Source organism: Anticarsia gemmatalis, chromosome 29, assembly GCF_050436995.1.
Source record: "Anticarsia gemmatalis isolate Benzon Research Colony breed Stoneville strain chromosome 29, ilAntGemm2 primary, whole genome shotgun sequence".
In the NCBI taxonomy this organism is placed as follows: Eukaryota; Metazoa; Arthropoda; class Insecta; order Lepidoptera; family Erebidae; genus Anticarsia; species Anticarsia gemmatalis.
The window spans coordinates 4,971,630-4,997,889 of record NC_134773.1 but is presented as its reverse complement, the minus strand read 5'-3'; the positions used below and the strand labels follow the sequence as shown (position 1 = coordinate 4,997,889).

Sequence of the window (26,260 nt, the reverse complement as noted above, 5' to 3'; positions counted from 1 at the left end):
ACGTATATACAAACTTTCGTATTTATAATATTTTGTAGTTGTATTGCATGTTTACTTTCACAGCTAAACGATTAGACCTATTTTGATAGGAATTTGGTTAATACATAGCTAATAGTAATGAGTAGAAATGATTTTACGTTAATTTTCATTATGTTAGATACAAATATTGTATTTTTTTTTATTATGTTATTAAGGAATGTTGTAGCTATTTATTAGTAAAAGCATTATTAGGATCGGTTAAGTAGTTTAGGTGATGTCTTCCTAAAACATTTATTTTCTGTTAAGATAGATATTAGATGAAAGCTCTTAGTACCTATTCAAAATATATAGTATTTAATTTAATTATTTATAATAAACAAGTGTCCACTTTTGAAATTATCTTCCATTGGGGAGAATTTCCAAAAATCCTCTCTTAGTGCTCCTCTACACTTACTAAGGAATGTTCATAGCAAATGTCAAGTTTGTACGCTCAGTAGTTTCAACTGTGCGTTGTACATCAGTCACTCAGTAACGGAAGAGTTTTATATAATATATTAATAATTAGCTTATACATAAAGTTGTGCCTGTAAACAACAGTAACCTATATTCTTTTGCAGGATGTCTTATATATAAAATATCCATGTTACAATGTTAGTTACCATACTCCTCCGAAACGGCTTGACCGATTCTTATGAAATTTTGTGAGCATATTGAGTAAGTCTTAGATTCCAACATCATTTTTTATACCTGGGTTATAACACGATACTAAGTAACACTGCTTGTCAGACTTTCAAGCTTCTGACTACTGTTAACGACTGTCAAAGATCTTTGATAATGACAGCCGGGACATACAATTTAACGTGCCTTCCGAAACACGGAGGAACTCAATATGTATAAGATAGTCACCCATCCACAGAGCAACCTTCGCAAGCGTAGCTTAACCTCAGAGATCGATCCGCGCGGCCGTTGTTCACTAAGTTAAACTATCGGATATTACAGGCGTGATTTGTATGTATGTATGTATGTATGTATGTATGTATGTATGTATGTATGTTTGAGTACGTCAGCAAACTTTCTTTCTATGTAAATGTAGAATTCTCAGTAATACAATGTGTATGAAATATAATATTCTTAGAAGTTATTATTGCATTCTTTTGAATTACTTGTTACTTGGCGCATTAGGTAGTTGCGACTGTCGGACACAGGTCTCAGGTTCAAATCCTTGGTCGGTCTTTCTTATCCTATAAGATTATTTAAGACTAGCTGACCCGCGCAACTTCGCTTGCGTCACATGAGAGTAAATGGGTCAAAATTTTGCCCGTTTTTGTGACATTTTTTACTTGTACTCTGCTCCTATTGGTCATAGCGTGATGATATGTAGCCTATGGCCTTCCTCGATAAATAGGCTATCTAACAATGAAAGAATTTTTCAAATCGAACCAGTAGTTCCTGAGATTAGCGCATTCAAACAAACAAACTATCAAACAAACAAACTCTTCAGCTTTATAATATTACTAGCTGACCCGCGCAACTTCGTTTGCGTCACATAAGAGAATCATAATTTTCCCCGTTTTTGTAATATTTTTTACTTGTACTCTGCTCCTATTGGTCGTAGCGTGATGATATGTGCCTATAGCCTTCCTCGATAAATGGCCTATCTAACACTGAAATATTTTTTCAAATCGGACCAGTAGTTCCTGAGACTAGCGCGTTCAAACAAAAAAACAAACTCTTGAGCTTTATAATATTAGTATAGATTGTTTTGATGCCAATATCTCTCAATTTAAGATGAGCCCCTTGTCCAGCAGTGGGACAGTTTAAAATTGATAAGAGTGATGTGTTTGTTTATTCCTAATCTCAGATATTAGAAAAGTTCAACGACTGATAAAAAATCTTGTTATATCTTTATATATATATAATTCTTCTGTAAGTGTGTATGTCACTGAACTTCTCTTAAACGACTGGACCGATTTTGATGAAATTTTTTGTGTGTGTTTAAGGGGATCTGAGAATGGTTTAGATTCACAATTTTGTCCGCTGGACAATGTTTTTTAATTATTTTTTAACTTATTAGACAGGACAACGTCTGTCGGGTCCGCTAGTTGTAGATAAAAATATATTATTTTTATATATTTTTGAGTAAAATGCCAAAGTGAGAAGATGAATAAAATTAAAACTGAGAGAGAATCTTTTGGACCTGAGGTGCCATAGCCAGTTGCGCTCACCGGTCGGTAAACGATCTGTGTGATACGCAAACCTTGGTGCGGTCATTCCATAGATGGGTGACCGCATTATATTTGAACTGGGCATCTCCGTGCTGCGGAGGGCACGTAAATAGTCCCGATTGTTGTCAATTAAGATAACAGTCGTTAAGCCACGTCAAAGGCTAGGCTTGAACAACTTTGACACTAGGTTGACCACTAACCATACGACAAACAAACAACTACGGGATATCCGAGGATCGGAAGACCACGACGATATTATTGTTCTCATCATTGTGTCAAACGAAACAATTAAACATTACATAAGTTAGTGACGCATTCAATTGTAAGACATTGTTTTTAATTGAACCTGGGAACTAACGCAACGGAAGTCCGCCATTTAAGTTTGTGTGTCTGAACATAGCAACAAGCTAAAATCAAAATCTAAACATTTATTAATTCAGGTCAAATGCTGACACTTATGATAGTCAATGATACAGAGAGTGAATTTACCGCCAGTTCGGAAGGTAGCGCCAATGAGAAGAGCTGCCAACAAACTCCTGGACACTCTTTTTCTAAACCAAGTTATTTGTAAAAAAATATATGAAAAAAGTGCTGGACCACGAGTTGTCGCAGGTTCGTACCCGAGGCAACACACCAATGACTTTTCCAAGTTATATGTGTATTAGAAACTAGCTGACCCGCGCAACTTCGCTTGCGTCACATAAGGGAGAATGGATCCCAATTTTCCCCGTTTTTATAACACTTTTTACTCATACTCTGCTCCTATTGGTCGTAGCGTAATGATATATAGCCTATAGCCTTCCTCGATAAATGGGCTATCTAACAGTGAAAGAATTTTCCAAATCGGACCAGTGGTTCCTGAGATTAGCGCGTTCAAACAAACAAACAAACAAACAATCAAACAAACAAACTCTTCAGCTTTATAACTAATATATAATATATATATATTATATATTAGTATATTAGTATAATAATCACTTGTTACAACGGTGAAGGAAGATATCGGGATGAAACTTTTTCATGCCTGAAAATTGTTTTTAGCTTTATCGGCATTCAAAGTCCATTGAATCCACACTTGATCAGCGTGGCGGACTCTAGACCTAACCCCTGGCTCGATTTTGTACAGTAGGAGGTTTTTTATAAAGCAAGATATTTTTGTTTTCTCATTTATTAATAACTAGGTAATCCACGCGGCTCTGCTCGCGTGGGTGTGCACTATTTAAGTACAATAACAATTGATTTCCTATAAAGAAGCAGCCTATTCCAGACCGCGAGATTACGATTATCAAATCGCTCAATGTCATGAAAATCCTTTCGTAGTTTTAGCGTGAAAAAGTAACAAACACTCATACAAACTTTTGCCTTTACAATATTACCATTCCTTTGGGTACTAAAAACGACTTGTTATGATATTATGTATAAGGTCGGGGAAAAAGTCTTTTCGCATTATAGTATGTTTGAACTTGTAATAAAATCTTTTCTCTACACAAAAAAGCTCGATATTTGGATACCTCACGAGCTCACTGAAAGAAACCTAATGAACCGTGTACTCATTTATGATTCTTGAAGCCAAAGAGATTTTATTACAAGTTCATACATACTATAATGCGAAAAGACTTTTTCCCCGATCTAATATGTATGTATGAAATAGCGCGACAAATACATCGTCTAGACGCTTTGCAAGACATGATAAAAAGCAATTTCCTTTGGAAATAAGATTTTTGTGCAAACACGAAATGTTATAGAGTTTAGTTATAAACTTGTTAAATCTAGAAAATGGTTTTCTAGTTTACTATAAGAGTATTATTTGTCTTTTTCATACTAATTTAAATATTATTATTTTCGGTCCTGTATGACAACATGTATGTATGTGAATGAAGCAAGGGAAGTTTGTAAGGATCGTAGTGATCGTACTAAGTGACGTTCTTTGGTCTCTGCCTAATCCTATGGAAAGAATGCGTGATTTTGACTAACAGTTTGTAAATTCTATGGCCAGATGTAAGCTTGTTACTATTACACGAAAAAACTACTTCTACTTCTTATTCTTCTTCTTCTTATCGTATGGTTAGTAATCAACCTAGTGTCAAAGTTGTTCAAGCCGAAGCTCTTTGAAGTGGCTTAACAACTATTATCTTGTCTGCTAACAGCCGTGACCGACATTTTACGTACCCTCCGAAGCACGGAGACGCCCAGTTCAGTAACTCCTATGTGGTCACCCATCTATGGGATGACCGCGATAAAGGTAGCTTAACCGACAGATCGTTTACCGACCGGTGAGCGCAACTGGCTATAGGCGCCTTTAAAAAACGACTGAATGGATTTCAATGAAATTTGGTACAACAATAGTTTATAATTTAGATTAACATATAAAATACTTTTTAACCCTGAGAAACCATTTCACGCGGACGTAGTCGCGGGCGATGCTGTGTATTACTATTATCTATAGCTAAGAATGAAAGCCAAATCAGGTGTAAAATTTGACTTAAGAAACCTTAGAAATTGTACTTAATATTAATATGATTATTATAATAATCCAATTTAAAGTAGAGCTGTATTTTAGAGTTCGTTGCACTGAAATACTGAAATATTCAAATGTTAAGCAATTTTTTTACAATTTATATATTATTTATTAATTCACAAACAGTCATTTGATTACAAACTAAGCAGAGCTTGTACTATGGTAACCAAATAACTGATAAACATACTTATATACTTGTAAATATATACTTACATGAACAAGCTCAGAACAGATACTCGTGCTCATCACACAAATATTAGTCCCGGGTGTGATTGGAACCACACGCGGCGCTACGGTTATTGCGGCGAGGTGACCACGTGTTAATTGTGAAACATAGGTGTATTTCATACACCTCTACTCACACCTTAGGGTATAACGGGCGTTATATTATGACTGTATTCAAAATAACTATGATATTTTTTGGACGTTATATTGATATAAGATAAGAACTACTTAAATATCTGAGTTTTATCAAATATTGACATTCCCACACGAATGGTGATTCAATCGAATTCAATCGGGTTCGATACTAAGGTCAAGTATTTTTTTTAAAGACCAACCACCAAAAACCAACTAAAATGCCCAATCTATACTAATATTATAAAGCTGAAGAGTTTGTTTGTTTGTTTGAACGCGGTAATCTCGGGTACTACTGGTCCGATTTGAAAAATTCTTTCACTGTTAGATAGCCCATTTATCGAGGAAGGGCTATATATCATCACGCTACGACCATTAGGAGCGGAGTAGTAACGAAAAATGTTACAAAAACGGGGAAAATTATGATTCTCTTATGTGACGCAAGCGAAGTTGCGCGGGTCAGCTAGTAATTCATATTTTTCAACTCAAATAACGTCAGAACTAGTTCTGCCCGGCCTGTTACAGCCCGAGCGTGCATATACAATTATGCAGATTGAACGCACAGCACTATTTGAACAAGTTATCGTCACAGTGCAGCTACTCGAATAGTGATGGGACACTGACGATAGTCAATAAAATATTATATTAAAACTAGCTGACCCGGCGAACCTTGTTTTGCCATATAAATAATACTAAAATGGCTATAAAAAAAACAAGCGTTGGTGATAAAAAAGGGTAAAAATTTAGGGTTACATGTATTATTCAATGCCACATTATAAAAAACAAAAAAAAAATCGTAAAAACATATATATTTTAAGTGTGAACAACCTTTATCGCTTAGGGGTATGAAATATAGATGTTGTTGATGATGTCACAGACCTACTCAATATGCTCACAAAATTTCATGAGAATCGGTCAAGCCGTTTCGGAGATGTAACTAACATTGTGACACGAGAATTTTTTTTTTATAAAACTAGAGGCCGGCCGCGACTTCGTTCGCGAGGAAACCCTTCCGTGTAAATCCCGATTCCTCGAGAGCTCCGAGATAAAAAGTAGCCTGTGTCATTCTGGGTCTTCAGCTACCTACATACCAAATTTCATCGTAATCAATTCAGTAGTATTTGCGTGAAAGAGTAACAAACATCCATACATACATACTCACAAACTTTCGCATTTATAATATTAGTAGGATATGTAAAGCGAAAGTTTAAAAGTATTCAATCAATTTCGTTGCATTAGAATAGGGCTACTACACACGATTTCTAACACCTAAGGATCCCCTCCCTACGAGAGAGATTTACATATCGATACATCCCCTAACTGTGAATAATTAACACTATCTACTGACAAACAGACTGTTTGTATATGAATATTCACCAAGATTACTGTTTAAGACATGAATAATTACTATTTCATTACATAGCTTGCCGAGGTTGTTTTGTGGATGGGTGACCATGTTATACATATCGAGTTCCTCCGCGTTTCGGAGGGACGGTTAAATTGCGGGTCTGCTATTTTCAAAGATCTTTAACAGTAGTCAGAAGCTTGAAAGTGTGACGCACAGTGTTACTTAGTATCGTGTTATAACCCAGGTAACTGTGTTGTGGAGGTCCGATAGACAGTCGCTGCATGTACAATACTGGTATTCAGCTGCATCCAGTGACACTGGAAGCTGACTACAAAATAGTTGGTAGAAAGGCTAAGCTAATTGATTTTACACACCTAGCTTTTTCCCGCATAAAATGTGTCAAAGGCCTTCGGGCGGCTTGAACAACTTTGACACTAGGTTGACCACTAACCATACGATTACAAGTAGAAGTATACAAGCTTAATAGTTTGTTTTTTAAATAAAATGATAATAAATACTTCATAAATGTTTTTGGAAACATCAAATTTAAATATTTTAATTAAATCTTTTAGTTTATGAGTCTTGTTAGCGAGTTTCGTAACCTGCTGAGCTCCTTTTTATAGCCAATAATACCACGCCTATGTTTCGTAGAACTGTATCTATTAGGTCGGGGAAAAAGTCTTTTCGCATTATAGTATGTATGAACTTGTAATAAAATCTCTTTGGCTTCAAGAATCACAAATGAGTACACGGTTCATTAGGTTTCTTTCAGTGAGCTCGTGAGGTACCCAAATATCGAACTTTTTGTGTAGAGAAAATATTTTATTACAAGTTCATACATACTATGCGAAAAGACTTTTTCCCCGACCTAATATATTTTTTTACTAGTAAACCCACGCGGCTACGTTTGCGTAAAAGTTAGGTAAAACAATAGTTTTTTTCTCTTCACGCACTAAGAATTGCTCTTGTGTCGAGACTTTTACAAACATACAAACAACGGACACAAAGCACAATCAGACCGATACTTCAATGATTTATTAAATTTAACCTATTCATGTCCCTCTGCTGGGCAAGAGTCTCCTCCCGTAATGAGGGATTAGGCCTTGAGTCCATCACGCTGACCAAGTGCGGGGGACTTTTAATAAAAATAAAGAACTCTCAGGCATGCAAATTTACATCACGATGTCTTCCTTCACCGTTATAACAAGTGATAATTATTTCTAATACACACATCACTTGGAAAAGTCATCAGTGAGTTGCCTCGGGTTCGAACCTATAACCACTTGCGCGGGGGAAACCAACTTATACCACTCGGCTATACCTCTACTCTTTTCTCGTACAAAACTAAAATTCTTTTATAAGTACTTTCAAAGAACCATACTAACAACATGACACGAATCTGTCAACTTAACCACGGAACAAAAAAGAAGGACTTTTAAAAGGAATTCCTTTAAAAAATCTTTATTATTTTCTTTTTCAAATAGAATTAGTCCCGTCACTGGTATTGTAGTGACAACACTAGTGTGGCGTTAATGTGAGTGTCACGGCGTTATTGGCTCTTCACGTAGTGATGGGACAGTGTCGATATCGAAAATTCTTATCGTATGGTTAGTGGTCAACCTAGTGTCAAAGTTGTTCAAGCCTAGCCTTCGACGTGGCTTAGCGACTGTTATCTTAATTTACAACAACCGAGACTTTTTACGTGCCCTCCGAAGCACGGAGACGCCCAGTTCAAATACCACTATGCGGTCACCTATCTATGGAATGACCGCGTCAAGATTTGCTTTACCCATTGATCGTTTACCGACCAGTGAGCGCAACTGGTTATGAGTGCCTCCTGATGGAAAAAAAATAAAATTAACTTTTAGTAAGACGCGAGATTTGAACCCGAGACTTGCGGCAGTCGTATGCACTACCCCACACCATATATGTAGTTAATAGAAATATATTATAACCTAAAAATACACAGGGTACTATTCACCCAATTTTTTCTCTATACTAGCGAAGTCACGGCCAAAAATTTGTTTAAAAAATTAAAATAACATATTTATAACTGTTTATTATTAATAATTGAATACAAAATATGAATTTTTAAAGTCATATTACGACAAGTTTGGCTCGCATAATTAAACCAATATGATAATTGAGGTTAATTAACATTTAGCGCTGTTGAAAACATACTAACACGTATTTATAAATAACTAGCTGACCCGCGTAACTTCACTTGCGTCAAAATTTTCTCCGTTTTTGTAACATTTTTTACTGGTGCTTTGCTCCTATTGGTCGTAGCGTGATGATATTTAACCTAAAGCCTTCCTCAATAAATGGGCTATCTAACACTGAAAGAATTTTTCAAATCTGACTAATAGTTCTTGATATTAGCGCGTTCAAACAAAAAAACAAACTCTTCAGCTTTATAATATTAGTATGGATTAGTATGGAAGTATATACTGCCTCAGGTCGCCACACCGCTACCATTGAGTCGGGAGGTCATAGTTTCGATTCCCAGGCGTAACAATTATTTGTGCGATCCATAAATAAATTGTTTCGAGTCTGATTGTACTTTGCGTCTTCTGTTTGTATGTTTGTAAAAGTCACCGCGGTACAAGAGCAATTCTTACTATCTTACCCCCGGTTTCTTAGGTACATTTAGCGGTTATTTTGTTATTTAATTCATTAATAGTTTATCTATTCAATAGCGTTTAAGCTCATACTAAAATGACAGTCTGAATATTAGGTCTGGGAAAAAGTCTTTTCGCATTATACTATCTATGAACTTGTAATAAAATCTCTTTGGCTTCAAGAATCACAAATGAGTACACGGTTCATTAGGTTTCTTTCAGTGAGCTCGTGAGGTACCCAAATATCGAGCATTCTTGTGTAGAGAAAAGATTTTATTACAAGTTCATACATACTATAATGCGAAAAGACTTTGTCCCCGACCTAATAGATAAACTACCGCTAAATGTGCTTCAGAAACCGGGCAATCTTTTCAAAATAAAGATAAAATTATACGTTAGTCTATGTCCCATCTCTAACACTACAACTGTTGACATATCGATCGTGTACTCGGCTCCAACACAACACGAACTGTGAAGTAGAAAGCTAATTTCAGTTACACTAGTGTCAAAGCGAAATGTAGTGAAAAACTTCTTCTTCTTATCGTATGGTTAGTGGTCAACCTAGTGTCAAAGTTGTTCAAGCCTGAAAGGCCTTTGACATAGCTTAACGACTGTTATCTTAGTTGACAACAACCGGGACCGACTTTTTACGTGCCCTCCGAAGCACGGAGACGCCCAGTTCAAATACCACTATGCGGTCACCCATCTATGGAATGACCGCGCCAAAGTTTGCTTAACCCAGCGATCGTTTACCGACCGGTGAGCGCAACTGGCTATGGACGCCTGTGTGTGAAAACTGTCAAAACCAAATCATTTATTAATTCAGTTCAAATGTTGACACTTATGATAGTCGTTACAATTACTGAATCTACCACTAGATATTCCATAGATGGGTGACCGCATAGTGGTATTTGAACTGGGCGTCTCCGTGCTTCGGAGGGCACGTAAAAAGTCGGTCCCGGTTATTGCCGACTAAGATAACAGTCGTTAAGCCACGTCAAAGGCCTCTCGGGCGGCTTGAACAACTTGAACACTAGATTGACGACCATACGACAAACAAACAAAACCTAGTGTCAAAGTTGTTCAAGCCGTTGACGTGGCTTAACGACTGTTATCTTAATCGAAAACAACCGGGACCAACTTTTTACGTACGTACTTCATTTTCAAAGATCTTTGACAGTAGTTAACAGTAGTCAGAAGCTTGAAAGTGTGACGCACAGTGTTACTTAGTATCGTGTTATAACCCAGGTAACTGTGTTGTGGAGGTCCGATAGACAGTCGCTGCATGTACAATTAAATACTGGTATTCAGCTGATTTCAGTGACTTTGATATCTTCAAGAACTGTTCTAAACAACTCTCAGGCATGCAAGGTTGCATCACGATGTTTTCCTTCACCGTTGTAACAAGTGATAATTATTTCTAATACACACTTAACTTGAAAAGGCAAAATTGTATGTACCTAATAAATTACTGTATTTTATATCTATACTTAATATTATAAAGCTGAAGAGTTTGTTTGTTTGAACGCGCTAATCTCGGGAACTACTGGTCCGATTTGAAAAATTCTTTCAGTGTTAGATAGCCTATTTATCGAGGAAGGGTATAGGCTATATAACATCACGCTACGGTAATTAGAAGCGGAGAAGCAACGAAAAATGTTACAAAAACGGGGAAAATTTTGACTCATTCTCTTAGGTGACGCAATAAAATATAAATATCATTGGACAACTCACACACGGTCATTTGATTCCAAACTAAGCAGAGCTTGTACTGTAACCAAATAACTGATAAACATACTTATATACCTACTTTTAAATATTAATATTTATTTATACAACTTGTGGCTACATTCAGGCACACAAAGTTACGTGGCGCGGTAATACTGTGAGATATTTTTTCCCATAGTTTGTTGAGAAGTGCTATAATATGCTTATAGAACCAGTTTCATGTTTGTGTGCGTTATGACAGGCGATATAGTCAATATTTGTTGCTAGTGATGTGACACTGTCGATAGAATGTATCGATAAAATATTTTTTTATATTTAAACTAGCTTTTACCCGCGACTTCGTCCGTCACCTGAATTTTCCCATGGGAATGCGTCATTTTCCCGGGGTAAAAAGTAGCCTACATCCTTTTTCGGGTATCAAAATATCTTCATACCAAATTTCATGTAAATTGGTTCAGTGGTTTAAGCGATTTAGTGATTGAGTAACAGACAGGGTTACTTTCGCATTTATAATATTAGTATGGATTAAAATTTTAGTAGTGATAGTCGAGTGGTTTAAGTTGGTACCTCCCACGTAAGTGGTCGCAGATTCGAACCCGAGGCACCACACCAATGACTTTTCCAAGCTATGTGTGTGTTAGAAATAATTATCACTTGCTCTAACGGTGAAGGAAAACATCGTGATGAAACCTTGCATGCCTAAAAAATTGTTTAATACATTTATTGAGAGCATGCAAAGTCTCCTATAACTCTGCCTATATCTATAACCATAATGGAAGAGATTTTACGAAAAAAAAATGTATCTATATTTTTTCGACATTATCATTTTTTCAGTCAATTTACCAAAAAAAACCTGAATCCTTTCCATAAATCACTCTATCGATCAATGAAAATCACATCAAAATCTGTTCAGTAGTTTTTGAGCTTATCACTCACAAACGTACAGACATAATGTGATTTTTAGTTTTATAATATACAGTGATTTCACATATTCGCGTTTTAAACTAGCAAATATTAAAATACAAATTTGTATGTATGTATGTTTGTATGAATCTATTACAATGTTTACGATTCACACGACTGTAACCTATTAACGAGAGGTCGCGAAATAAGGGCGGACGCACACGGTCAGACTTTTTGTCGCATGTTTTTGCGACTTGCGACTTTTTGTCGATTTAGGTCTTTAGTTTGTTGAGACCACAGGGATAGTTACATAAAAAATATTAGATAATGGTTTTTCAAAGTTATGTGTGTATTAGAAATAAATATCACTTGTTACAACGGTGAAGGAAGACATCGTGATGCAACATTGCATGCCTGAGAGTTCTTTAGAACAGTTCTTGAAGGTATGCAAAGTCCTCAACCCGCACTTGGCCAGCATGGTGGACTCACGGCCTAAACCCTCCTTCGTTTGGGAGAAGACCCTTGCCCAGCAGTGGGACAGTAATGGGTTAAAACAAAGAGTTTCTATTTCATATTTTTATGACAACATATATGTATGTGATAGCAAGGGAAGTTTGTAAGGATCGTACCAAGTGACGTGCTCTGGTCTCTGCCTACCACTATGGAAAGACGGCGTGATTTTATGTATGTATGTATATAAAGGTTATATTGTTATTGTTTATGCAGTATAGAATCTATGGAACTATTAACTGTCAGTGTAACATGACAGCGATGATAAAATTTTAGACAGTTTCTCCTGATTTATTTTAAATGGAAATGTAATATTATTAAGTAGAAGTAAAGGCATTAAATGTTGTTTTTGTTAGTTCATAAAACGCAATTCGTCTTTATTTCACCTGAGCAATTACTATTATTATTATTATAAAACAACATTTTCCGCAATAAAAATATGGAGAAGTTAAGATTTGATTTTTGTGTAAAAACATCAGCAGATGGAAAATCAAACATTGTTTGCATAACCTCAATAGGTACATCTGATGGCAAAACTTATGGCATACCGGCAGAATTACAACCTGCGAACTTACACAATCATATAACAAATACACCTAACTATGCCAAGATAAGGAAAACACTGAATAGAAGACATCAAACAAGGAAAATATGGATAACTTTAACTGATGACATATCAGCAGTATATTTGGATGAGGAAAAAAATATACAGTTCCATGATTTTTACCTCGAAGAGGTTAATGAAAACATAAATGATTCAAAATCATTAACTGAAAGCTCAAATAAAACATTGGAGAAATTACTAGAGACATTACTCGAAGAAAAGCAAAGAAAATCTGAAATTCAAAATTTGGGGAAAATTGCAAAAGACTTTGTGCTTGAAAAATTCACTGGAAGAAACGCAAACGCTCATCAATGGATTAAGGACTTCAACAAAGAATGTGACCGTTTCCATATTAATGAAGACAGGAAAAAAATTGAAATTTTAAAACAATTTTTAGAATATTCAAGTGTAAACTGGTACAGTTGTATGCTAATTAAATTTACAGTAGAATCAGAATGGAATACATGGGAAAAAAGCTTCTGTGAAACATTTGGAAACAAAGGTTGGTCACCAATCAGATATGCTCTTGGATTTAAATATCAAACGGGCTCATTGCTAGAATATGCATTGAAAAAAGAGAAGTTGTTATTAGAGGTTAGGAAGACGATTGATACAGGGACTCTTATAGACCTTATAGCTGCAGGCCTTCCTAATTACCTGAGTGACAAAATTGACAGAGAGACATTAGAACAAACTGAAGATCTTTATAATGAGATAGGAAAATTAGAACATCTTGCTATGAAGAACAAATATGAGAAAAAGAACTACACACACTCTGAAATAAAAACAAAAAAAAATGAAGAAAAGAAACCATGCCAAATTTGTATAAATGAGAAAAAAGGAAAACGTTTTCATCCTGAGGAAAATTGCTGGTTCAATGTGAAAAATCAAAAATATGTTGTGAAAAGTGTGAATAACTCTGAATTAGAAGTTGAACTTAATGAAGAGAATCAAAAAAACTAGAAGTATCACCATTAATAAAAGTAAAGTTATTATTAAATGACACTTTAAAAGTTACCGCAATTTATGATTCAGGTTCAAATGTATCATTAATTAATGCAAAGTTATTGAAAATACAAGAAAAAGAAGAAAACACATTTAATAAACAAACAGCAAACTTGAAAACTATTAATGGTGATAAGAAAACAAAAGGTATGGTGACATTAAAAATAAGAATATAGGACATTGAAAGAGAAATGAATATTTTTGTGATAGATGATGGAAATTTTCACTATGATTTTCTCATTGGTTTGGATTGCATAAAAAAATTCAGATTAATGCAAGATGAAAAATTGAATATAATACAATGTAATCATTCAAACAAAGAGAATAAAAATCAAGATGAAAAGAATAACAAAAATAAATACTCTGAAACAAATATGTTGAATGTCAGAATTCCTGATGTACTAGGTAAAAAAAATGAACAAGATGTGATCCTAAGCTCTGAGGTATGGAAACAAGAAATTAATTGTTTAAACCAATGTGAAATAAACTTCAATGAACATATTGATTTAAAAGAATTTGAAATTTCAGTGAACCACCTAGATTTATCTAAACAAACTGAAATTGATAAATTAATAGAAAAATACAAACCAGTCTTCGCTAAGGATAAATACGACGTAGGTACAGTACGAGGTTATGAAGCTCACATAGACTTGACAGTAGATCAATATTGCTGTAAGCGCCCATATAGATGCACAGCTGATGATAGAAAAGAAATTGAGAATCAAATATCAAAACTATTGGAAAAAAAATTAATCGAGGAATCATATAGCCCTTTTGCAGCTCCAGTCACCTTAGCATACAAGAAAGAAGATGGGAAAAGATCAAGACTGTGTATTGATTTCCGAGAATTGAATAAAATTGTTGTCCCTCAGTCACAGCCGTTCCCATTGATTGAAGACTTGATGATAAAGACTGTGAACTGTGAATATTACTCCACTTTTGACATAAATTCAGCATTTTGGTCCATTCCACTGAGAATTCAAGATAGATATAAGTCAGCTTTTGTCACACAAGAAGGCCATTTTCAATGGACATGCCTTCCATTTGGTTTAAAGACGGCACCAGCTATTTTCCAAAGAATATTGAGAAATATAATAAGAAAATATAATCTCTCAGATTTTACAGTAAATTTCATAGATGATATCTTAGTTTTTTCTAAAAGTTTCGAAGACCACATAACGCATATATCAAAACTACTTGATGCAATATTAAAAGAAGGATTTAGACTGAAATTCTCGAAATGCACTTTTGCAAACAATCATGCCAAGTATTTAGGACACATAATAGGGAAAAATTCAGTTACACCTCTCAAAGATTATTTAACGGCTGTCAGAAACTTCCCCATTCCAGAAACAAAGAAAAATATTCGCCAGTTCCTGGGAAAAGTAAATTTTTATCATAAATTTATACCACACAATGCAATTATATTGGAACCACTACATAATCTGTTACGGAAAGATGTTACATTTATATGGACCAAAGAATGTCAAAAATCATTTGATAAAATAAAAGATTTACTATGCTCAAAACCAATTCTTAAAATATTAGACCCAGAACAGCCAATAAAAATATACACTGATGCCAGCATTCAAGGGGTTGGAGCTGTGTTAAAACAGGAAGATGAAAACGGAATAAATAAACCTGTAGCTTATTTCTCAAAAAAATTGACCCACACTCAAAAGAAAAAAAAGGCTATATATTTGGAATGCTTGGCAATTAAAGAAGCTCTAAAATATTGGCAACACTGGCTTATGAATAAAGATTTCATAGTATACACAGATCATAAACCATTAGAAAATCTTAATATTAAATCCAGAACTGATGAGGAATTGGGTGATTTGACATATTACTTATCGCAATACAATTTTAAGATAATATATAACCCAGGACAGTCAAATCAAGAAGCGGACTGCTTAAGTAGAAATCCAGTCTTAGAACCTAATGACAATACTGAAGATTTTTTGAAAGTTGTTAACTTAATAATTAACATACAAGATATAAAAAAAGACCAAGATACAAATTTAAATGTACAAGGCGAAAAAACAAAGTTTATACTGGAAAATAACATTTATTACAAAAAGAATAAAAGAACGAAAAAAATTGTACTATCAGAAGCATTTAGCAAAACACTAATTAAAAATGTCCACAATACTTATTGCCACATTGGGAGAACTCAAATGATAAATAAAATAACTCCTTTCTATACAGCAAAAAATATCATCACGAATATTAAGAAACTCTGTGAAGAATGTGATATTTGTATAAAAAACAAATCAAGAAGAAATCCAAAATTTGGTTTGATGTCCCATTTAGGACCAGCAACACGCCCTTTCGAAATTGTATCCATTGACACAATTGGAGGTTTTGGAGGATCAAGGTATACAAAAAAATACTTACATCTCTTGGTTGATCATTTTACACGATATGCATACATTTTGACATCAAAGAATCAAAACTCCAGTGATTTCATCAAGTTGATAGAAAAAGTGACACAAAACAATAGTATAGACATGCTATTAACAGACCAATATCCTGGCATAAATTCCAAAGAATTTAAAGACTTCTTGAAGAAGAAAAACATAACAATGGTATTCACTGCTGTAGACGCACCATTTTCAAATGGTCTTAATGAAAGGCTAAACCAAACTTTAGTAAATAGGATACGGTGTAAAATAAATGAAGAAAACAAGAAAACAGCATGGACAACTATAGCACAAAAATGTGTAGAAAAATATAACGAAACAGAACATACAGTTACAAAGTTTACCCCAAAATATCTTCTGGAAGGAGAGAAAATTGATATTTTGCCACTGGAATTGAAATCAAGATGTACAGTAGAAGACCTTGAACAAGACAGAAAACTAGCATTTGAAAATTCAATAAAATCTCACAACTATAATAAAAAAATATACGAGCTAAAAAGAAAAGAATATGAGTTTAAAGAAGGTGATAGAGTATATGTAGAAAATAGGAACCGGCTAAATAGGAAGAAAATGGATGAGTTAAGGATTGGACCATATAAAATCCTAAGGAAGATTTCAAATTCAATCTATGAAGTTGATACTGGATATAAGAAGGCAGAGTCAAACTTCTACCATGTTACAAAGTTAACTCCAGTGATGAGTAGCTCTTGATCGAACAATCATTGTGATGTTGTTCTCTCCAAGGGTGGGAGATATAAAGGTTATATTGTTATTGTTTATGCAGTATAGAATCTATGGAACTATTAACTGTCAGTGTAACATGACAGCGATGATAAAATTTTAGACAGTTTCTCCTGATTTATTTTAAATGGAAATGTAATATTATTAAGTAGAAGTAAAGGCATTAAATGTTGTTTTTGTTAGTTCATAAAACGCAATTCGTCTTTATTTCACCTGAGCAATTACTATTATTATTATTATATGTATTTTAGGCAATTAGTAGAAAGTCGTAGACATATAATCGCAAGTGCGTGTTCAACCTTAATTAAAATTAATTAATTAACTGATAAGGACATGTCATGCAAACACAATGTAACTACGAATTATTTACTACATTAAATTATATTTAAACTAGCTGACCCGGCAAACATTGTTTTGTTATATAAATTTAATAAAAATGTATGTATGAAAAATAAATGTTTCATGAGAATCGGTCAAGCCGTTTCGGAGTACCATACATCACCATTGCGTCGGGAGGCCGTGGATTCGATTCCCACACGGAGCAATCATTTGTGCGATCCACAAATAATTGTATCGAGTCTGGTTGTACTTTGTGTCCGTTGTTTGTATGTTTGTAAAAGTCTCGACACAAGAGCAAGTCTAAGTGCGGGAGTTGTCTTTAAAAAAAACATTCAAAATGCCTGAAAGAATCTTCTACAGTTTCTCGACCAAAAACACCTTTCACAGTTATTTTAAAAGACATATATAGAACGATTGACAGACAGACGGAAACTAGTGTTTATTTTGGCATTCTCGTTGAGCCACTATTTATAAGTGTCGACAAAAATCATCAAGAAAAGATATTTTAAAAGGAATCCTAATGATATGGTGTGATTAACATGTTAAATATGTTTTCAATAGATTGGATTCTATTATAATCTATCAACTAAGTAAAATGAAACTCGTGGCTTAGTTAACAACAGCCGCGCGGATCGATCTCTGAGTTGAAGCTACGCTTGCCGAGGTTGTTCTGAGGATGTGTGACCATCTTATTTCTCATAGCTAGTTCCTCCGTGTTTTAATATGTTAAATTGTGGGTCCCGGCTGTTATTTTTAAAGTATTTTGACAGTCGTTAACAGTAGTAAGAAGCTTGAAAGTGTGACAAGCAGTGTTACTTAGTATCGTGTTATAACCCAGGTAACTGTGTTGTGGAGGTCCGATAGACAGTCGCTGCATGTACAATACTGGTATTCGGCTGCATCCGGTGAGACTGGAAGCTGACTACAACATAGTTGGAAGAAAGGCTAGACTGATAGGGCAAAGAAACTTTGACATATATAAACGCTACATTACATAGATGTACGTGCAGTGATATTTGAGCTGAGCGTCTCCGTGCTTCGAGCACGTTACAAGTCTAACTTGTTAACATAACATGAGTTCAGACAAACACTTCAACTACTATGACACTAGGTTGATACCTAATATACAAACTTATATTAATAACGATGAAGGAAAACATCGTGAGCAATGATATGTCTGACAGTTGTTTAACACAATTTTTAAAAGCAGTCTTACTTGATGAGTGGTTGTACTAAACTGATTATATCTGCTTAAACCCTTGTGGGTCGTCTTAAAGTTATTTAGATGCAAATAATCACATATTAAATATGTACGTAAACATTTCAATGATAAAGACATTACTGGTTTAAGGCTAAGACAGTCACACTAACCGTGTGGTAAACGATCTGTGGGTGAAGCAACCGTTGGCACGGTCTTTCTGTAACATTCTATAGATGGGTGACCGCATAGTGGTATTTGAGCTGGGCGTCTCCGTGATTCGGAGGACACGTAAAAAGTCTACTAAGATAACAGTCGTTAAGCCATGTCAAAGGCCTCTCGGGCGGCTTGACCAACTGACACTAGGTTGACCACTAACCATACGATAAACAATCAACAACCGTGTGGTATACGCTCAGTATGTTAACGCGTACATTACATAGATGTACGTGCAGTGATATTTGAGCTGAGCGTCTCCGTGCTTCGAGCACGTTACAAGACAGTTTTGCAGTCCACTGGCGCATCATCATCAGTCTAGCCTTTCTTCCAACTATGTTGGAGCCGGCTTCCAGTCTCTCCGGATGCAGCTGAATACCAGTATTATACGTGAAAAAATCTTCGTTTCCAGTTGTTGTCTATTAAGATAACAGTCGTTAAGTCATGTCAAAAGTCTGCGGGCTTGGACAACTTTCACACTATGTTGACCACTAACCATACGATAAGGAAGAGAGAAACGCAATGAAGTAACTTAACCTCTCAATACAAGAGACTCTTGCCAAGCAGTGGGACAGTAATAGATCATACTAATATTATAAATGCGAAAGTTTGTGAGTATGTATGTATGGATGTTTGTTACTCTTTCACGCAAATACTACTGAACCGATTACGATGAAATTTGGTATATAGGTAGCTGAAGACCCAGAATAACACAAAAGCTTTTTATCTCGGAGTTCCCGAGGGATCGGAATTAACACGGGAAGGGTTTCCACGCGGACGAAGTCGCGGGCGGCCTCTAGTTAAATATAAAGTAGAAACTTCGCCTTAACACGAACTGTTTATTCGTTTGCGCCCACGCAACTCCTAAACTGCATTACTTGTCTTCTCTTTGTAAACTGTATGTTTGTATGTGCGTGCATTTCTCCGCAACTGTCGTAGAGTCTTGCTTTTTATTACTTAATTTTGTTAAGTTTATGACTGGTATTTGAATGTGAAGTCTGGGGTTCGATCTTAATACTCAGGTTGGGGGAATAAGAAATCGATGCCACGCCGATACCACTGCGTCGGGAGGTCGTGGATTCGATTCCCACACAAATTATTTGTGTATTCCACAAATGATTGTTTCGTGTCTGGTTGTACTTTGTGTCCGTTGTTTGTATGTTTGTCAAAGTCCCCGCGACACGAGAGCAATTGCTAGAGCGGGAGTTGTCTTTAAAAAAATAGACATAATTTGAAAATACCCTCCTTTTCTTCAAAGTCGGTTAATAATGGCGCAAGTCCATCTGTAATGATTTAATATGATATTTTAGTTATGAAACATAGGCTTGGTAATATTTTATTTTATCAATTTTTACTTTAAATAAATGACTTCATTAATTTTTAATGAATGAATGAAATGGCTTAAAAAATGTCGTGCATTTAAGTTGCGTTTCTGCGGCGTTGACGTTGCGTTAATGCTGAGTTTTTTAGTTAAGACTCACAAATGCCGTACATTTAATTTGCTTTTACATCATGTTAACGCTGCGATTACGTTGCGTTCACGTTGCGTATAGTGATTATGGCTAAACAATCAAAGGTAAATCTTTCCCATGATTATTTAAGGTTTAAAAAGGTGTTAAGTTAATTAACATAGGTGTGTTAATTAGTATTGGTTAACGTGTTAACTGTGGTTATGCGAAAGCTAAGATTTTGTACATCATAACTTTTAAACACTCGCGTTGCATGTTTAATCTATAATATATATATTGATTGTTTGTTTGAATCTCAGTAACTACTGGTCCTCCTGGTGATTTGAAAAATTCTTTCAGTGTTAGGTAGCCCATTTATCGAGGAAGGTTATAGGCTATATATCATCACGCTACGACCAATAGGAGCAGAGCACCAGTGAAAAATGTTACAAAAACGGGGAAAATTAAGACCCATTCTCTCTTATGTGACGCAAGCGAAGTTGCGCGGGTCAGCTATAAAAAATTAAAAATATATCACGCAAATGGAGCAGCACAATTCAAAAAATAAAATTTCGAAAAATTTCAATTCTTGATTTCCATAAAATTACAACAAGCACTGTCCGGCGGCTCTGCTTTACATACAATTATCAACCCCTATTACAAATTCCATCACACCCCACGTAGAACATATTTGCATTAGTTCTTAATTGTGGGGTGTGGAAGCACCCCCTGGGGGTGTTATCAGCTACATAATTGAGTTACAAACTGTATAACTATCCGGTGATAAGATATTACTCTATATGATCTATATATCTATCTTTATATATATATAATTCTTCTGTAAGTGTTCACTGAACTTCTCTTAAACGACTGGACTGATTTTGATGAAATCTTTTGTGTGTGTTCAAGGGGATCTGAGAATGGTTAAGATTAACAATTTTGTCCGCTGGACAATGCTTTTTTAATAATTTTTTAATTTATTAGACAGGACAACGTCTGTCGGGTTCGCTAGTTACTCTATAATATACTAGCTGACCCGGCAAACGTTGTTTTGCAATATAAATTAAAAAAAAATGTCACTTAGGGGTATGAAAAATAGATGTTGGCCGATTCTCAGACCTACTCAATATGCTCACAAAATTTCATCAAAATCGGTCAAGCCGTTTCAGAGGAGTATGGCAACGAAAACTGTGACGCGAGAATTTTATATATTAGATGAACTATGATTATATAAATGAATTGTTGTTCGTTAGTCTCGCTAAAATTCGTAAGAATTGCTCTTGTGTCGGGACTTTTACAAACATACAAACAACGGACACAAAGCACAACCAGACCCGAAACAACTATTTGTGGATCGCACAAATAATTGTTTCGTGTTAGATATGAAACCCACGACCTTTTGATGCACTGGTAGTGGCGAGGTGACCACCTTAACCACTGCGCCGAAACGTCAAGCAATTCTAAGTAAAATGCATGTTGCCCACATAATTTTAGGTAACAATAAACTATAATTATAATATGGACAAACAAAATTGATCATAATAATTATTTAAAACGCAAGCGATGCAAGGGGGCGCTGCAGTGTCAATTGACCCATAGTTTTACGACCCTATCCTAAAAGATTAGGGTCCGTGTAGGGTCTCCATGATATAGTGATATTCCTAAACCCTTTCTGATCCATTTAAAACCAGTATATTAATTTGTGATAGCCGAGTGGTTTAAGTTAAGCCTTCCACGCAAATGGTTTATAGTTCGAACCCGAGGCAACACACCAATGACTTTTCCAAGTTGTGTGTGTATTATAAATAATGATCATTTGCTCCAACGGTGAAGGAAAACATCGTGATGCAATATTACATGCCTGAGGGTTCTTTAGAACAGTTCTTGAAGGTATACAAAGACCAGCAATTAGTCGTGGTGGACTCAAAACCTAACCACTCCCTCATTACGGGAGGAGACCCTAGCTCAGTGACATGTGGGACAAGTGATAATTATTTCTAATACACACATAACTTGGAAAAGTCATTGGTGTGTTGCCTCGGGTTCGAACCTGCGACCACTTGCGTGGGAGGTACCAACTTATACCACTCGGCTATCACTTGCTTCGGAAAAAGTAGATAATTAAATTAAAATTGTGTGTTCGGTAGTGTTGGTAGCAGTTCCTTACATCATCAATGATTTATACCTAACTAGCTGACCCGCGCAATTTCGCTTGCGTCACATAAGAGAGAATGGGTGAAATCTTCCCCTGTTTTTGTAACATTTTAACTGGTACTCTGCTCCTATTCGCCGTAGCGTGATGATATATAGCCTACAGCCTTCCTCGATAAATGGGCTATCTAACACTGAAATAATTTTTCATATCGGACCAGTAGTTCCTGCGATTAGCGCGTTCAAACAAACAAACTCTTTATAATTTGGCGATTAAAAAGAGTGTCCAGGAGTTTCTTGCCAGCTCTTCTCATTGGCGCTACCTTCCGAACTGGCGGTAAATTCACTCTCTGTATCATTGACTATCATAATAGCCAGCATTTGTCCTAAATGAATAAGTTAGTTGATTTTGATTTTCAAAAATGGTCTCCTTATTTTCAAAATGACTGTTACACTACAACACGTGTAAGTTCACGCCGATGTTAAAAGGGTATAAGCAGGGATATAGCATCAGTCGCTTTATTTTAAGTAGTTCGGTACACATTGTTAATCCTTTGCATTAATCGTTACTTATATTATTAACTAGCTGACCCGCGCAACTTCGCTTGCGTCACATAAGAGAGAATGGGTCAAAAATTTCCCCGTTTTTGTAACATTTTTTATTGCTACTCTGCTCCTTTTGGTCGTAGCTGTGATGATATATAGCCTATCGATAAATGGGCTATCTAACCCTGAAATAATTTTTCAAATCGGGCCAGTAGATCCTGAGATTAGCGCGTTCAAACAAACAAACAAACAAACTCTTCAGCTTTATAATATTAAGTATAGATATTAGTATAGATGCGAGAGTAAATCTGTCACGATTTTACTTATAAACTCAATCAGTCTTTCTTCCAACTATGTTGTAGTCAGCTTCCAGTCTCACGGGATGCAGCTGAATACCAGTATTGTACATGCAGCGACTGTCTATCGGACCTCCACAACACAGTTACCTGGGTTATAACACGATACTAAGTAACACTATATCAGACTTTCAAGCTTCTTACTACTGTTAACAACTCAAAGATCTTCGAAAATGACAGTTATTACCTACAATTAACCATACACCTTCCGAAACACGGGGGAACTCGATATGTATAAGATGGTCACCCATCCCCATAAAATAAACGTATCTATTCCGTATTTTTTGGTACGGAACCCTTCGTACGCGAGTGCGACTCGTACTCAGGCGGTTTTTAAATCCTATTTATGGATTATGAAATTTGAAACATAGAAAAAAATTAGGGTCTTTTTGAAACTGACATGACCGCAGAGATCTTATCGGATGTCATTCATCAAAGGCGCTTGGGTTCGGACCCTAAACCCAAACCCCAGGTAGCGAGGGTTATCGATAACCCGAATGAACAAAAATTTTAATGGGTTATAAAATTTACGTGAGTTTTGTTTTTTCAGAAAATATTTTATTAATATTATATTTTTTTGCTAAACAATGTGCTTTACACAAATAATATATCTATACTAATATAATAAAGCTGAAGAGTTTGTTTGTTTGTTTGAACGCGCTAATCTCAGGAACTACTGGTCCGATTTGAAAAATTCTTTCAGTGTTAGATAGACCATTTATCGAGGAAGGCTATAGGCTATATAACATCACGCTACGGTCATTAGGAGCGGAGTAGCAACGAAAAATGTTACAAAAACGGGGAAAATTTTGACCCATTCTCTTAGGTGACGCAAGCGAAGTTGCGCGGGTCAGCTAGTCTTACATATAAAATTTCCATGTCACAATATTAGTTACCGTACTCCTCCAAAACGGCTTGATTGATTTTCACCAAATCTTATATGCGATGCGTATTCAGTAGGTCTGAGAATCGGCCAACATTTAATTTTCATACCTCTAAGTGATAAGGGTAATTCATCCCTATTTTTTTTGACGAATTCTTGTTTTTTTTTTATATAATAATGTGGCATTATAAAATACGTACAATCCTAAATTTTTACTTTACCTACTCATATTTTTTTAAATAGCCATTTTAGTATAATTTATATGGTAAAACAAGGTTTGCCGGGTCAGCTAGTAGATGTATAGATTTCTAGAATATAAACTAAATCATCGTACTATCTAATGGTTAGTCAAAATTCTCTTGCACTCAGTTGTGAAAGGTCAACGAACCCATTTTAATAAAATTAATAATTGACTATACAGGGGCGAACACAATAGTCTCTCTGGGGACCCCCTTTGTGCGATGTCGTGAAGAATGTCACTGAATATTAGTTCAATACTTGTAACAACACGGTTCGATCTGAGATTAAGCTACGCTTGCTGAGGTTTGTCAGTAGATGGGTGACCATATTATACATATCGAGTTCTTTTGTGTTTCGGAAGGTATGGTAAATTGTGGGTGTAATTTTCAAAGATCTTTAAGTTGTTACCGGTAGTCAGAAGCTTGAAAGTCTGACAAGCAGTGTTACTTAGTATCGTGTTATAACCCAGGTAACTGTGTTGTGGAGGTCCGATAGACAGTCGCTGCATGTACAATACTGGTATTCAGCTGCATCCGGTGAGACTGGAAGCTGACTCCAACATAGTTGGAAGAAAGACTAAGCTGATATATAATGTCGTTATAGCAGCAACGGAAATACATCATTTGTGAAATTTTCAGCTTTCTAGCTATCACGGTTTATGAGATACAGCCTGGAGACTGACAGCGGAGGCTTAGTAATAGGGTCCCGTTTTACCCTTTGGGTACGGAACCCTAAGAAAGAACGAAAAATATTCGGATATTTTTTTGTTATAACGGATTTTATTACTATTGCCCTTTTTAGAATAATAATATGAAAAGCTTACTGTTCTAAGATGTCTTTTAAATTTTGACAAATTAAAACATGGTATTTTTTTAAATCGGTTAGTACACCACGATCACGATCCTTACAAACTTCCCTTGCTTCATTCACATACATACATGTTGTCATACAGGACCGTCGGTTACGAACACCTGACCTTTTTACAAGACATCACCGATATGATCTGTGTATGTCTTTCTTTGCCCTATCTATGTATAGTATGGTTAGTGGTCAACCTAGTGTCAAAGTTGTTCAAGCCCGAAAGGCCTTTGACGTGGCTTAACTACTGTTATCTTAATTAATAACAACCGGGACCGACTTTAAACGTGCCCTCCGAAGCACGGAGAGTCGGAGACGGAAACTTAAAATACCACTATACGGTCACCCATCTATAGAATGACCGCGCCAACGGTTGCTTAGCCCACAGATCGTTTACCGACCGGTGAGAAAAAATGGCTATGAGCGCCTAAGTTAGTTTAAAAAATCTCTATTTATTTAAAAACACAACAGTTTTCAACGAACACACATAACAACTAGTTTTCAACACGAAAATCCTACAAATTCTTTTTATCTTTCGTCTCGCTCTTTCATAGCGATGTCACCGTAGGTGTAACAAGGATAGCTATATGTTTGGAATGCGACGAATGTCCATAAATCTCTTAACGGGTAGTGATGCACGTATGTCGATATTTCGGGACCCTTTGTTTAAATAAAAGTAGGGAATTATTTTTAGATATAAGGGCTATAGAGTGTAGAGGAACGAGGTGATCAAGTTCCTCCAACACAAAGGGAGGATCCTCCGACCAGGCGAGGTGATCATGCCTGGTGCGCCTAGGCTGCCCGACTGTTGTAGTCGGGAACTTGTATATATAGTCAGTTGCAGTGCAAACTTCGATAGCGCGATTCAGGCCTTGTGACGTCAGTCACTATGCGGGTTGGTTGTTGCCGTTACAAGAGTAATAATGTTTACTTATTAAGGCACCCAGTTGCGCTCACCGGTCGGTAAACGATCTGTGGGTCATACAAACCTTTGCGCGGTCATTCCATAGATGGGTGACAGAATTGGTATTTGAGCTGAGCGTCTTCGTGCTTTGAAAGGCAA

General features: G+C 35.8%; 1 protein-coding gene across 1 annotated transcript in view; it reads left to right on the top strand.

Moving 5' to 3' along the window:
* The window catches only part of sli (slit guidance ligand), a 113,280-nt gene that overhangs the window by 359 nt on the left and 86,661 nt on the right, over positions 1 to 26,260 (top strand). The gene's annotated exons all lie outside the window — the stretch shown is intronic.